Source organism: Scomber japonicus, chromosome 8 (assembly GCF_027409825.1).
Source record: "Scomber japonicus isolate fScoJap1 chromosome 8, fScoJap1.pri, whole genome shotgun sequence".
Lineage (NCBI taxonomy): Eukaryota > Metazoa > Chordata > Actinopteri > Scombriformes > Scombridae > Scomber > Scomber japonicus.
In genome coordinates, this window is record NC_070585.1 from 21,106,940 (window position 1) to 21,119,993 (window position 13,054).

A 13,054-nucleotide genomic window follows, 5' to 3' on the forward strand; every position below is an offset into this window, starting at 1 on the left:
AAGCAGATCCCGTCGGTGCAGGTATGGCTCTCAGGAGTGGAGGTATACATTTCAACCTTAAGATGCTGCTTCTGGAGCTCAACATATATACTATGACAACCAGACCACACCATGAATCATGGCTGCTTGCAATCATTTCCTGATTAAAAGCCCCCGAAATTCAGACCTCTCTCACACCTGGTAAAGCATGCTGAGAGTCCTGACACGCAGGCAGTTGGGTGACATTGTGATGAATGGCTAAGTGATGAAACACAGAGGCTCTGTGACCCCCCCAACAAACAGTGCCGCCGCCCCTCAGGAGGACAGACTGTATTACATTCACAGCCTCTGGGCCTTGGAAACATGTCAACATGATGTAGCAAAATGGCACAAAGAGCTGCACACTGCTCGATTAAGTCTCATTTAGTTCACCGGTGCTGACAGTTTCATGTTCATTATTAAGCGAGCAAGGTTGAATATTTTATTGAAACCTCCTGCAAGAAAATGCAACTGAGCTGCTGAAATTCGAGAAGCTCCCACCATATTTTTCTATAATCATCACAGGGAAGGAAGGAGATGAGATGATTAGCTGCTAGAGGGCCCATGTCTCCTGATTAAAACAGGAAGAGTGATGACTCGGCTCATCCTCAGCGAGTTATTGTCTTTTTGGATGTCTCACTACAATATGACTCAGCTCTCTTCGTCTTCCTTCTAGATAGCGAGCTCGTGGCTGACAGGACGGTTCCTGGCATGTTCAGTATGGCGTCACCTCTACAACACACACCGCCCACCTCGCATCATCAAGTCACTATAGAGCACAAGTTGTTATGAAACAGCCGTGATGATGCAACAGTGGGAGCAATACTGCCTTTAAGAGTATACACAAAACATTTGGCTGTGGAATGGCAGATAACTCCCCTCGGCTGAAGATTTAGTGCTCTGTGATTGTATCTTAGCCTGTACAGGAAGTGGTGGGATTTTTGAGGTGTAAAAAAGAATGTTGCTTGTATGAAATGTCTATAATTCATGGGCTATTTAAGGGCTTCTCCTGGTCTACATAATGCTTAATAAGTTAGTGTGTATTTAAACAAGAGGGTCAACCCAGTCACATTAATGCAGTCCACTGCTGTAGCGCTGAACCGCGAAACCTGACATTAATCCTGAGGGTAATGTGGCCCTTCCTGTGGCTAATGAAATCTGAAGCTTTTAAATGTCCGCACCTAATGACAGTCCCTGACAGTTTTTGAATTAAGCAGCCATGACTGCTGGGGCTGGACTAAATAGCACACAGATGGCCCACACCAAAGTTGTGTCCACCCGCCCCCCCATCGTTGTTTGCCCTTGGGCTGTTGCATGCGATGCCGTACCTGCTTGAGCATTAAAGCAGCAACAGAGGATTTTCAATGAGACAGCAGGAACCTCGATTTAGCTTTGATCAGCGGTAATACATGTGAGCTGAAATTTAACAGTAGAATATCAAGTAGTGCTTTTCTATGATAATCATATTTAAGTAATCCAATAATACATTGCTGACAATTACCTACTCACATCCACATCTTTATCTTGGCAACAACTGCACATAAACATGTAAACAATTAAAATGCATGTCAATGACTAATGAACAGTAAATAATAGTCTAGATATTTTCAGTCTCAGCTGAAACTCATGAAATTTAAATGTACCTTGAGGAGTTTTGTTGTAAACACAGTTATGTTTACATTCACTGTCTCTTACCTAGATGCATTGTGTGCATCATTGAGACCTAATAAAGGTGTTAAATATTTAGTTTTTTCTTTTGTTGACCTGACAGACATCCAACTCGGATCAAAACAGTATAGATTTAAATAGATTTGTGGATTTAGGGCTGCAACTAACACGTTTTTTGCAGCAGTACCTTGTTGCTGGTTTGACAAATTAGCAGAAATGTTGACTCGCTATGCCAAATCCAGCTTTCTTAATATTTATGATATTGTTTCATCTTCTTCCTGTTTCATGGCATGCATGCACTACATATCTGCATGTGAATATACGTGCATCTTTGTGCACGTGGTAGTTGAGCTTGAGATACAAAACATGTAACTACTATTTAAAACATTGCTCTATTGTACCACTGCTGGTCAGAAATTCCTCAGGATACCTTTAACGCTACCCTGTATACTACCAAATTGTTTTCCAAAATAAATGTCATCCCTTCATGGATATAATCTGCACAGTTATAGTCAGATGGCCTGTCCTTATCCTTGAGCAAGTGCTGCCAGTGCCTACACATAAAAAGGAAGAAACAAACAAAAGTTTAATACTGCTTTCTACTAGCAGATATTGTATTGCAAGATCACATATTTTGGTGGGTAAAAAATCTCTAGGTATGTTATCTATGAATACTTTACACAATCAACTTTGTAGCAACTTGTCAAATATGTCAATCAACATATTCTCATTATGTAAAGGGAAAATGCAATTATGCCAGTATTACATTTCTAGCATATCATATTTGCTTTGGAAAATGTGTTGTATATGAACATAATTTCAAGGAGAAAAGGTTGTTTTAACCCACCAGTCTTCCCACCAGTGAAAGTAAACACCAGAAAAGAGGGATCTTATTTCATCATTTCTCTTCTCAGCAAGCTTTCACGTGTCTGAAGGTATTTAAAGAAATATTGGCCATGTTTTATAGTAAAGACAATATACAGTCCATGTCTTACATGTAATCTAATACAGAATGTATTACATCTCCTGCTATTTTGTCGAATTATTCCTTACTGTTGTTTGGATGTTTTTCCCCACAGTGTACATTCTTGACTCCAGTTGGAAAACTATAAGACGACTGATGAGGCAATATTTGACGTTTTCCTACTTGACTGCCAAAATCTAAAAGAATGATCATGGATCAACCGTGAAAAGGCATCAATACATTAAAGCTTATACCATATTTTAATAATAATAGTATGTGTTTCTGTCATGTCAACACATTATTTATCTTTAATCATGATGCGAGGCAATCAGCTTTCTTCAGCAGACATTGAATCCAGCCAGACTTCTCTGAGGACAGTCGAGCTTGTCACAGCTGGACGCAAACATGCAACTTGAAACCACATAATTGCTGATTTGATTGCTCCAAAATATGTGATGCACGCAATCTTTCCAAGCCAAATAAATCAATTAATTTACAAACTGCCAACCGTAGAGAGAGAGTGTTTTCTCTTGGACTCTTCTGAAGCAGTGCCACAGTGAATAAACATCTGCATAGAAAAGCTCAGATCCATTTCTTTCATGTGCAACAAACAAACCATTCCAGCAACCCACAGAGGCGCTCTGCAACTGCTGCCAAGGGAGGCAGAGTGTGAAAACGACTTTATATGGGTTGAAATCGTGTTAAAATAACAGAAAAATGGGCTTATTTCACACACGAATGCTATTGGATAGGGATATTTTTTGAGTAAGCCCAAGACGATGCCTTTTATTCTTTGGCTTGAAAAGCTGTTTGCAGATCATAATAAAAGTTTGATGATCAGAAATAAGTCAATATAATAGAAGTTGGCCACTGAGAGAAAATCATATATACCCAAACTTTTCATGCACAGTTTCACAGAAATCACCAATATTTGGATAAATGTTTTAAGACAATAACCACTTCACTTTTTATCGACTGTATGTTTTAAGGTGACACCATACATGAAGCATTCCAGGCTTATCTGAGCTGAAGAGCCTCCCACAGCGCAGAGCGGGCTCAGTGTCCAGATAATGAGCGACCACTGAGGGGGCCTGACCACTCATTTGATCACAAACACATCAGGACAAGCAGAGCAAAATGCTTCAGACGCCTGCTCACTCTCTCATTTAAACCAGTTGGAGTGGTGATCAGAGGGGGAATGTGGGACCGAACATCCTCCCTGTTTTCCCAGGCTAACAGAGTCACCTCGCCACCTCCACTGGAGGACTATGCTGGTTCAGGCAGAGCTGTCACAGAGTGTCGGTGGTGCTGCTGAAATCCAGACATGCAGATATTGAACCACTCAGCTGGAGAGGCCTGAACCCACAAACACTGCTCCCAAAGAAATGTATTGTAGAATGAAGCTATTATATTGGCACGAAGACGCACTGGGAGACCATAATAAGATTATTTCAGTCATTTCATGGTTTGTTGCTGCTTGGTTTGTCTTTGAAAAGGGAAAGTTGAGAGAAAATGCAGCAAGTCTGAGTGTTTACTGCTCTACTACTACGCATTTAATAACTTGACAGAAACGTGCGGTCGTGCAGGGTATCAGATTAATGTTTAAATGCAACATAACAGCAAAATGTTTTTCACACATGGTTGAAAGATGGTGTAAGAAATATGGTGTGACAGGGCAGGGCTGACCTTTATAGTCGATATTTGATCTACCATGGGGGAAAAAATTGAATATTATCTGAAATTATTTTCAAAATTCAAAATTTAAAGTGTATAAGCACAAAAGACCATCTGCCGCTCCAGCAGGGGCTTTTGTAAACTGATCTATCACATGTCCTGCTGTCCTTAATTAGGCGATTATTGTTCTCTTGGTTAATGCAAAACAGAGAAGATTAGCATGCTTTGCTGAATGGATAATCATGACACCAAATGTCTGTGAAGTAATGGGTGGACTTTGGATTGAGCACAATGAAGGCAAGGCTGTCTGATGTTTTGCAAAATTGCAGCTGACTTGCATTAACAATGCTATGACAATAAACTGAAGCAACATGTGAGATTGTCACTCAAGTGGGACATATGGTGAAAATGAATGGATGGAGCCACTATTTTAAAACTAAATGTTAGTTTTAGTATCAGGCTGGTTAAGAGTCATTCAAATAAATTATTTCCCCTTTGTTCAGACTTGGTTGTGTAACTTCTCCTCAGCTCTGGTGATCTGGTTTTAATTCCCAAATATAGTAACTGAGAGTTAAGTTTTAATCTTCTTAAGTTTTCTTATTTATCCCTGAACTAGAACCATTAACCCAAACCTTTAAAAAAGCAACTTTTAGTCAGCTGAAGTATAAATTATATAACACAACATTTTATGAAATCAAGTTTATTCCTCAGTCCTACTGTACTCACATCAAATGTGCACAGATAAGGGAGGTGCAGGTGTCCATGGGTTCATCTCTCGAGTTTATGGTGTGATGTAATGGTTTGATGACTCCAACAGCTGAAACATGAAGCAGTATAAATGAGCGCCAGCATCCAGTACAGCCAAATCCATCTAGAAGTATGAATACCACGCTGGTCATCAGTGTCGCACCCTTAACTTTATAACATCAAAGAGCTGGATGAGGTTTTACAAGTGTGCTTTCAATTTTCTTCTTGATCTCTAATCAACATGACTAAATAACTTTAATGTGCTTTAAAAAGTACGTTCCTCAATCAATCGAATGATTTCTAGCAGCTTGCAGTGAAAATCTTGATTATTGTAGTGCAATGCAAAGTAATCTTAAACTGGTTGATGATTTTACAATCTGCGGGGAGGCTGAAATGAGCTGCACAACAACCGCAAAAAATATCTTCTCATAATTAGTTTGGTTGGTACCCCAGAGCCAATGAATCAGAGTCAGTGATTTTAAATAATGAGAAATGTGTCTAGAGGCACCATTTTTTCCCTCAAAATACAGCATCAATAAATAGATAGATTTGCTCCGGTGAAAATGTGTTAATTGTATGAAGCCACGTGTTGACATCGCAGCACTAAAAGGCTTTGCTGTGGTGTGAAAGACTCCAGCCTTCTAGTGTTGATATGCGAGAGTGGCTGTGTGTGTACATGTGTTTTGAGGGTTGGTGGGGAGATTTTATACTTGAGGCATTAGCCATTTGTTGGGCTGTGTCAGATGTGATGCCAGAAAAACAACGTCTGGCAGTTAGTGAAACCAAATAGCAGGAACTGTTCAATTGACCCCAAACCGACGCTGAAGGGTTAACAGAGAAAGAGTTAAGAAAACGTTATCGCTCTTATTTAATGGAACACACGTCTGCTTTAGATTTATGGCGGTTGTGTGCATTCATAGATAAAAATGATGTGAAATACAATTCCTAACGCCAGAAGTCTAGTTGCTACGTAACTCAGAGAGGTCAGGCGTTGTCTGAGAAGAGACGCCTTTCCTTCAGAGACGTCCATTCATCAAATGCTGCCAACATGCCACAAGTACAAAGGACAGCATATCCTTCACTGGTTCCATTTCCCTTTTTTGTTTGTCTTTCTTGTCTCTTTTCTTCCTTTAAATTCTTTCCACAGTCGTATTTAACTTTATAACTATTTAACTTTAAAATCGTCACAGTACAAAGAAACGATATTTCTCTTTTTTTCTGGCAAGCAGACTTTTTCAGCAGAGAAGCATCACTAACTCACTAAGTTTTCTAATTGAGTGTTCGATGAAACTCATAAATATTGTGCCTGACTATTTGTTAAGTAAGAAAACCAAACATAAAGAAAATAATTTAAAGAATACGAGCTTTCATTCAACTGTCAGGTGTTCTCCATCTGCATTTCATTGAAGTACATATAAAAGCCTGTTTAATGGGTCTCTAAGCTCATGTCGAGAAATGCCCTTCATCTACCCCAACTGAGGCAGGTGGGGACCGGGGTGGCTCACATAAAACAGAGACAAATTATGCTCAGGATACTTGAAGTTCCAAGTCCACCATAAAACATAATGTGCCATTAATGAAGTTGCCTTTTCTTGCCCCTTTCCTCTTTTTGTTCATAACAATAGCAGCTGGGGGAAATAGAGTCACCAGAGCTGCTTAAACTTTATAGTCAGAGCATCCATGAATAATTTACTTTGATTGCACATATCGGAAAAATAAAAAAGGGAATTGTTGAAATGCAGGATTGTGGAGTTTTTCTTCCCAGAAAGAGCAAAGAGAATTCATAATGGAGAAGGTGACAAGACATCAAAGAGAAATTTTACAGATAGATAAGAGACAAAAGAACAGCGACTTCAAAACAGAGTTTCCCCACTTTGTTCTTTAAGTCACCTTTACTTTTCTGTACTCGCTCGTATTCAATTAAAATTGTCAGTCTTGGCTACAAGATACTTTTCCTCTGTTTATTTACAGGAGTGTTCAAAGTCCTCCTGCCTTAAGAATCTGTACTGTGTCTACAAGTATTTAAAAAAATCAATCACAGTAAGATCAAGAGGCATTTGAGATGCTTAATGTCCGACCATAATCACCACAATAAATTCAACTATTACACTAACGACACTGATAATTAAACTATTTCATGCATTATTTAGATATTCCCATGTCAACATGCAGTAGTCATCTTCCCTGAGTAAGCCTATGGGTGGGTTGTTTTTATCTTGAGGGAGGAAAGGATAAAGGCAAAGTCAGAGCCAAAAATGTTTTAGACGCTATGTAATATTATGAATACTAATACGAGCTAACTGCTAACACATTAGCTAGTTGGGCTATCACTAGGATGTCACAATTGCTCCCCTGAGCTTCTACTATGCCATTTACTTCTCTCTGGCATTTTGTTTTCAGGATTGTATATTTCATTAATTCAATAGAGACATTTAGAGCTGCAACACTTACTTGAGTAATTGATGAGTTCAACATTACTACTACAATTTTAATATTAAATAATCGTTTTAGTCCGTTTTTAACGTCACATGCCAAATATTTGCTTGTTGCAACGTCTCAAATGTGAGGATTTAAAGCCTTTGTGTGTCATTCATAGTAAACTTAATATGATTGGATTTTTCTGAACTGTGTCATAATTCTCTCTAGCAGTTTCTACAGAAGAGGTGGAATAAAAGTGGGTAGTGGCCCATAGCTGATATGCTATGAATTTGTGAATTTGTTGGTCAAAGTTCACCAAAATTGAACTTGAGATCAGATTTCCTTCACCGGACTGCAAGGAATCAATTAATTACATTGATTTTGGCAAACTTTCACTCTATTAAAAGTTTGTGTGCTTATGTCTGGTGATATTTGAAATCTTTCTTATTTGTCATAAAAGACAGAAACCAACAATTGTGCCTGTAGCTTAAACTTTGCAGCTGAAATAAGTTCAACAAATGCACAACTGACACCTTGAGCACTTTTTTACTACGAATCCACAGGCAGGCTGGGGATGTTGGACAGCATTGATAAACAAAGTAATGCACTGCTGGTTTTAGTCTTTTTGAGGGATTTGTTGGCAAAAATACAGAATATCACCAGCCTACAGTGATTTCAAGATCAAGTTTGCTACATTAATCTGCAAAGCTATGCAACACTGCTCCAAAATGTAATCAGATCATATTTTCTATAGGTGCGTGACTGTTTTGTCTTGCAGTTATTGCTTTTCTAGGAAATGTATCTACATGCATATATAGAAAAATAAGGAAGAAAAATGAAATAAAAACCTTCACGAAAAAAAAAAATCTACAGCAAAGGGATTTGGGAGGTCAGGTTCTTATGTAGCAGGTAAAAAATGTGTCTTCATAGCAACTGTTTCCTCCTTAAAACATCCCACGACTTGTATCGAGGCGGAAGAACATTAGTGAATTTAGTGAAAGGTTCAGCTAGCTCTGTTCCGGCAGACGTTGATCTTCAACTTCTTCACTTCGCAGCATAGACTCAGGCTCTGTGAGCTTTCAAAGACCCTTTTCAAAGACACCTCATGTCTGTTTTCAGAGTCTGTCTTCTCCCCCAGAAAACATTTGCTTATCTCTCATCTGTCAAGTCACATTTCTCCATCTCACTGTATGTCAGCGAGATCAAGCCTTGGCACGCTCAACCCTCAGCACTTTAAAAAAATCAGCAGCGTCTATAAGAAACAAATCAGCCATTTCCAAACTGCGTAGCACTGATTAATCTTTTGATAAGGACAACAATATTGGAGGGGAAGAGAGCCGTTACCCACTTTGGATACAACGCCTCCTCCATTTAGCTTGTTTTGACTGTGTTTGATCCTCTGCTACAATAAAGGAAGGGTGGATGATCATCAAATCTTCTGCATACAGAGGAAAAAAAGTACTCCTGAAGAATAGCGCACTCAGGGGCCAGGAGATTGGTATTTTTAAGTGCATGGAAGCATGTGAAAAGCTGGCAAGCAGCCACCGATTCCCCTCTCTGCAGCACATACAGTACCAACACACATCAACGAGTGCAGCACAGTTAAAGGTGAGGAGTCAAGCTTAAGATGGTTTCGGAAGGCATTCAACAGTAGCAGTCAAACATAGAGCTCTGAGGGTGATGTCAGCAGCAGGGCTCCTATCACCTGCCACCTGGAGAAAAAACCCCCAGTAGATTTTCATTTCTGATTAGACAGCGGAGAGCGCAGACCGATTCAAAAGGCATCCATTATTTGTTGTTTTACAATATCTGGATTTGACAGGCTTATGAGGGTGTGCAGTGTGTTTTGTACATGCTCTTTGAGTTTGATCCTGCCTGTGCCTCAAACCATAGCAGCAAATGTATAGTAAAATACTAACCATGTCATTATTTGGAGAGCTGCTTGTGTAAAATCTATGTGTATTTTTTTAAAAAGGGCACATCCTGCAGGTGCAACCTCTGCTCTCCGTGCCTCCAAATCTGCTAAGATGGAAGTCACCTTAGAGAGATATTATGATTCATAAAACTGCTGGTGAAACAAACTCCCTGGAAATAAAAAGTTGCCTTTTTATCTCTAGGCGGTTACACTACATTGTCATCTCACAACACATCTTTTTCCTGTCTGCAGACCACTTTGTTTCCAAAGACTGATGGACCATATTGGACTGATTATAGAGATGACTGTCTGAGAGTCATGCAACACCACAACATCTGGTCTCAGGGGATAATTTGTCTGGTTAATTCAGAGGGAGAGAAGCTGTGAAAATGACTTGGAAGCTCACGATGAAAAATGTAATAATATCTATTGGGTTATTTTGGATTTCAAATTACACTACAGATAATGAATCTGTCTAAGTAGAATGAGGAAGGGGAGGAAGATGAGAAGGTAATTTGTATTTATATGATTATTGTGAAAACTGCTTTCCTGTCTGGACCGACAGCACTCTCATGTCAAAGGTTTGTGATTATTCTCAGTTCAGAGCCTGTTCGACATTAGAGGATATAAACCCCAGCTGCTGCCCAGATTCAGGAATAAACACGCCTCCTGTCTGTCATAATTTCTTCCCAAAAAGAGAGAAACCTAAAAATTCACAGTGATTTCTGTGGGAACTGTTTAAGATAATTGTTAACTGCTGCATTTCAGGACAACAGCAGTCCTTTATACTCTTCTGATGATTGCTATGGACTCTATTCATGCAAGTATGAAATAAAAAGGAAAAGTACTGTATGTGTGTGGTTTCTCTGAGGCACTGACTGGCAGAAAATTGCTACCCTATCTACCATGGGGGAACATTTCTCAGTTGAATTTGCAGTGCTGCTGATAATGTCACAATTAAAGGCAGATAGGTTAATCCACCAAGCCTCTGATTCTTGACATTTCATGATATGAAACACAGGCTGCCTGAGGGGAGGATCACATTTGTTTAAAGTCTCAGACGAGCAAAACACTGCTCAGATTCTCTCATCTCTTCGAGAAAATGCAGACTTTGAAACGTCTTAATGAAGATGTCACAGTGTCTCCTCTCACTGCTGATCTCTCAAGAGAAGCTAATTAGCAACCTCGACCTGAACTCACTTAGACATTCTGCATTCATTTAAGCTGTTGACTGTGACTCTTATCTTGATGGAGGTTTTGATTTGTTTTTCATTTTAATAAAGGTGGGCTGTATCTGATGGATGCGCTGGAAATGGAAGCGGACATGGAAGTTCACTTTTGCACAACAATAACAACACGAGCGGCCTGCCACTGCTCATTCAATCATCCAAACAACAATACAAACAAACATCCGCACACTTCATTAGCATTTCAGAAATCAGGAGCTTTATATAGAAGCGGATGACAAACAGGAAAAACAGTAATTGTGAATACAGTAAATAATGCAGCAAATCTTTTCTGAGATCAGGGGACTAATTTATCCACAGCTGAGAGGCCACCTGTTGATAATTCTTAAAGTATATGACTGAATCATACTTGAAAAGAAAATATGTCTCAGAGGAAATGCGAAGATACCCTCTCTGCATCATCTCATTCCACTTATATCAGGAATGTCTACTGCCTATTATTAAAAACTCAGGAATCAGGAAAAGTCGTCATCAGTGACCAAATCCAGACATATACCACATTCCTTCATCACACACTTCCTGTAAACAGCCAAGTGTTTCCTGTGTGGAGGCAGATGTGGCTGTATTGTTGCCCTTTGACTGTTGCTGCCCGTGTCATGGTTTCCAGGTCTCACTCAACATGCCCGGATCGGCCACTGGCTTACGCTCACATCACGGCACACCGTCCACTGATACACTCTGTGGAAACACCATCTGTTACATTTTCATTACAAGCTTTGCTTCAAGCTAAGACAATTAAAGCTTAGAGAGTGCAAATGTTTAAGCTCGTACTGCCAACTTTACAATGTCTCACACATTCTCATTCATATCCATAAGACGTTTTAATGACTAGTAAACCCACAGTCATAAATTATCATGGGTAGCACCTGGATTCAGCACATTCTGGATGTTTGCCCTGGTTTCCGTTTTGGTACCCTGCTCATGCACATTAACTGTTAATTTAAAACAACTCTGCAGGCAGTTTCACTACATTGCTTTGAAATTATTCCTGAATGTTGGATTGAATTGAATTTTGAATTACTACTAACTACTAAGTGGGCAGGTAATGGCATCATAATCCCCGCTATGTCTCATTATGTACAATTGGAAAGAATTGCCCATGCTTTCTTTCAGTGATCAGCGAGCACCTTTGAGAAAATGCTGTGAACAGATTCTTTTAAAGGCACTTGGGCGAATTATCTTTCAGCTATAAAAAGGACAGGCTTGGATAAGCATCTTTAGCCCTGGGGGCTTGGCCACCCCTGAGGTGAGAGGATTGCTTCACATGAAGTGAAGGCTTCAAGTGCTGCATGTAAAAATGGAAGGTGCTCTTGTTGTTGGATCTCAAGTGGGTGGCACAGACATGTTGGCCCCTGGGACCCAGAGCCTTAGGGAGACAATGGCTGGGCTGTGTGAAGCAGTAGTCGAGGGTCACAGGGCCCCTCTTCTCAGGTCTACACCACTGAAGTGACTGTTTAGTGACAACATATAGAAAAGGGGTTGTGTGGAAGACATAGTCTAGGGGGGTTGTGTCTGGAGGTTGTGACCAAAGGCGATCCATCCATCATGTGTCACTGCAAGCCTTTGGGGACTAAAATCTACAACTCTAAAGTGAACTCATGTCATATAATCAGGGTTGTTGAGCCAGATCAGCAAATCCACGTCATAGGGTGGAGTTCAAAATGTTGTTGTACATTTTCTGCATGCGTTGTTTAGAGCCAACAAAATGTAAGGTCCTTCCAAAATGATTTTCGTCTCAAGAGTGGACGCAGAAACTTGTCGCCTTGATGTCGCTCTATGGCTAAACGCGATAAGAAAAGTTGTTGTATAGTTCCTGTGTCTACTTACAGTTCTCACAATTCAAAGCAAGAAATGCAACCTTTCCTGTTTATTGTCTGATAAACAAATGAAAAAAAAAACTAAGTTGCCTCATTTTCTAGCTGTGTAGGGAGGTGGTTTTCTTGCGGCTTTTGTTCGTTGAAAGAATATAATCGGCGTAACAAAATAAAACAAAGGACTTCAGGGGCCGTGAAACAAATAGTGCGAGCGATGGGATCGGGTAGAGTCTGATAAGTTTTTTCCTGTGGCTACTCCCCGTGTCACGGACGCTAACTTCAAACGGTGCGAATGATTTAAACTGCACCTTTAGCAAGATGGGGCCGCCAACACCACTGTGGGCAAAGAATAGTGTGAGGAAGAAAGGTCTATACAGCTGGCGTAGATACAAAAGCAGGAAAGCATGAACCTCATCTCACACCTTCCCTTCTTTCATCTACTTCCCCTCATAAGCTGGTATTTTGATTCCTGGATTCCTGGCAAACGGCCCTGTTTGCAATTCAAAGAGTTTTCAACAAGAGCATCTGTTTGGGTATTATCATAAACCTGCATACACCCCCCACCCTTCACCTCCGTGCTCCTCCTTCT

The 13,054-nt window shown here is 40.0% G+C and overlaps 1 long non-coding RNA gene across 1 annotated transcript in view; it reads right to left on the bottom strand.

Annotated features, from left to right (window-relative positions):
* LOC128363025 (uncharacterized) overlaps positions 1-13,054 on the bottom strand; it is a 71,407-nt gene that overhangs the window by 21,857 nt on the left and 36,496 nt on the right. The gene's annotated exons all lie outside the window — the stretch shown is intronic.